The sequence below is a fragment of the Sinocyclocheilus grahami genome, unplaced genomic scaffold, assembly GCF_001515645.1.
Source record: "Sinocyclocheilus grahami isolate Dianchi unplaced genomic scaffold, SAMN03320097.WGS_v1.1 scaffold597.1, whole genome shotgun sequence".
In the NCBI taxonomy this organism is placed as follows: Eukaryota; Metazoa; Chordata; class Actinopteri; order Cypriniformes; family Cyprinidae; genus Sinocyclocheilus; species Sinocyclocheilus grahami.
This window is the reverse complement of record NW_015505776.1, coordinates 441,451-445,146: the sequence shown is the minus strand read 5'-3', so window position 1 is coordinate 445,146 and position 3,696 is coordinate 441,451.

The following is a 3,696-nucleotide window of genomic DNA, read 5'->3' as shown; positions in this document are numbered from 1 at the left end:
TTGACAGGAAAGAAAGGCTGACAGAGCTCTGCCTCTGACATTAAAGTGAAAAATGACACACCAGTGACAGCACAACCAGGGGCAACATTTCTTATAAAAACTCTTGAGTGTCTCAAAATATCTGTAAACATTAGATCATTTTCTTCCCACCTTTTTGAGTTCTCCAGATGATATTAAAGTGTGGGAAAGAGCAACTATGTCATAAACGCCTTTCACCCTTTAGCATCTGCATATCCACACATACATTAAATATAGCACATAAAACTCGACATTAAACATACAGCAGAAAACTATTTGCTCATTTAAAATAACTTAATCTAAAATAAACCAGTAATGCACCAAAAAAGAAAAAAAACACACACATGCAACAGCGGGGTTTTCTCTTCATATTCACAACCAGGACGCATAAACTTGCGAGCTTTTGTGAATCGGCTGTCATTTAAAAAGCCCTAAATAAGAACCAAAGGGCTGTTTGGCCACACGACCTGCTTGGCATCAAGTGCAAAGTACAGCAAGACCACACACAGGGTAACGTTTGGCAGCAGTGCATGTTTGAAATGCACTATGGGCAGATAAAAATCACCGTGTGATAGCAAATACGGGTACCCGCGGACTAATGGAGGGAGGGATTGTTCACTCGAAACAGCGGTCAGAAATGAAACCGATATTCCCGAGGCACAGAGGTGGAGACCACTGGGAAAAACAAGAGACTTTTGCATTGGGTCACAAGCTCATTTGTCCTTTTTTTTCAGTAATGAGCTGCAGACCACAAACAAGGCTGAATTTTGACCCGACCCGGAGGGGTCCATTAAAGATGTGACGTGACGAGGCCATAAAAGTCACATATAAACAGTTTTTAATACTGAGGAATTAGCCGTGTAAATATGTTGAAGGCATCACACCGATAAAGGGCGAAACTTTGGTTGGCAGTGTTGTTACTGGATCTTTTTTTTTTTCATTTTAAAGACAGGAAGTGACGATGAAGTGTCAAGGTCTGCCCACCCCGTCGCTCATGTGGACAGAGAGTCTGACCTCACAGGTCAAATGTCAAAGGTCGTTGCTCATATATCATCTTCGACCTACTTTGACCTTAAAGGCTGTGAGTGATCGCGGCTTGGGTTTTGTACTTCCTGGGTCAGAGCCTCTCCCTCCATGTGCTGGGCTGTAGCGTGGGAGTCCGGATGAACGATCAAATGTGCAGCTGGATCTGGTACGTTTTGGCATCGTTGAGGGGGTGTGGCATCTCCATGCTGAGGTCACGAGAGGCAGTGTCCTCGTCCAATCAGAAGCCAGAGCAACGGCAGCTGCAGAATGACCATGGACATGATTGATGGACTCAGACCCGACGCTCCACCGCAATCCTCGTTCTGTTCCTGTTGCCATGCCAACAAGAGAAAGCCAATAAGTCTGCTGGGGAACTAAGTACCGTAGTGTGGGAATTACCGTAATAATGTGAAGTAAAACTTTATGCCTTTGCAAACTTGTAATAAAAGCACAAAATTAGGATTCCAGAGGAAAAAAATCCCATTGATTTTCTCCATAGACAATAGCCAATAAAAGTTGATTGCAAAATATTAAATACATAGAAATATGTATTGGCTATTATTATCAATGACCATAATTTATTTTGTTTCTGTTTCCATAATTACCTTATGCATATTCTTTACATAATGTTTTAAATATAGAGATTATATATGTATTATATTTGATTGTGATATTAATCGACTGACTGAAAAAATATTTTGAAAAATATTAAAACATATACATATCTCATACGGTCTCAATATTATAATCAATGACTACAAAGTTTTTATTTACTACATGGTTTTTTTTCCATAATTTCCTTTTGCATAATTAAACTCATAGTTTTAAACACACACACACATATAGCAGCAGAAAAATTATATTTAGCATACTATATATGATTAATTACAGTAATTGTGATATTATGTGAACACATCATAAAACATTTATCCCACTACAATCAATCTAAAAGCTTTATTTTTATTTATTTAAAAAAAAAAAGTAAATTAATGATTAAATATACTGTGATATGCTGTTGATAATTGATTAATTGCAGTTGGTGAATTAGTCAAGCGTAAGAGTTACATCAGCAGTTTAAGAAGCTGTAAGAAGCAACAGCTAAGCTCATTAGTTTGACTCATGCAAAATTAAATGCATGAGAGAAAGACATTAATCTGAATTATACAGAAACAAATAATAATAATAAAAAAAAAAAATAGAAAAATGAGAATGGAACATGTAGACATAAAGGACAGAAATGTGCCTGTTGATAGCCTTGTGTACTTGCACAAACTGCCAGTGCTGTTTTAGCAGTTGATTCACTAAAGGAATTCAGGTAATGAAAGAAATTTCCATTGAAAGGTGTGCTTGAAAAGAAAAAAAGACAATTGAAATGGCCAAAGTGCAGAGCTAAATCATTGCAGATAGCGGCTGTTTAAGCAAATTTGCGGAGACCTGAATACGACGAAATACAACAAACAAAAGTGACAAGTGTTTAGTGAATTTACTTCTAATTTGGCAGACAAGACAGATAGATCGATATAAATAAGTAAACCAATAAATAAATAAAATAAATAGAGAGAGAGGGAGATAGAGAGATGGACTGACCCGAGACAGCACATGAACACTGGCAGCAATAACATGAGCAGAGAGGAGAGCAGTGGAGAGCCTGCATTTCTCCTACACATGGCCTCATCCTAACATACGTTACCCAGCCAAATACACAGCACGAGAGAAAGAGAGAAAGAGTCATGCAGAAAAATGTTTGACAGTCAGAAGTTTAAGCAACACATGAACAAGTGCTTGAGCCAAAAAGCATTAATACTAAGTAAAAAGACAGAATTCAGAGCAGGAAAAGTAGGTGTGTTTAGATAAAGATACACTTAAAAAATAAATCACGTTCACAAAATTTCAGCAACATTTTTTAGACAGAAAAAAAAATCTATTGTCGCAGCTCAAACAGTCACTTTCAAATCAAGCAGCCTTCTATTGGCCAACGTGATGAACTTGTGAAATCCCTGTTGTGAAATCTGTGTGGGGAATTGTTTTTCCCATCATGTAAAATGTCCATTCCTACCGAAATCCTCCCACAAAACTTTGCCGACATCTCCAAATGAACATCCAAAGGATTTGATCAGATTTAGTGTACATCTGGGGACAATTTAATGCATTTTAAAAAGCAACAGGCACAAACTGTGAAGATTCACCACTGAAAAATAAAGTATACAAAAGCTATTTTTGTTGTCAATTAACATCATTTAAACCCACAATGAAATGTTTGTTTATTCGCCATTTGGTCTGCAGGTGTACTGAGATGAGCTACAAACAGTATAAAGAATTAAGCTCTGAATACACATCTGCTCCTGAAGAGTGAGTCGTCCACTATTACCAAGTTTGCTGGAAAACAAAGTGTGCCTTCTTTTTTGGTTAAGAAAAGGTGTAAAACAAAACAAAACAAAACAACTGTGTTCATATTTTCCACACTGATTCTTGGGGAAAATGTGCATAATTCTGTGGAATCCATTTAAAAATGCTTAAATGTGTTAAAACAGAAATGTACAGAATTAAATGGTGAATAATTATGCACAGCTTTCTGCTGAATTCTGTAACTTGCTGTAATTTTCACAACATTGGCCGAGTTTCATAGCAGGCATGTGTCACTCTGGGTAAAAG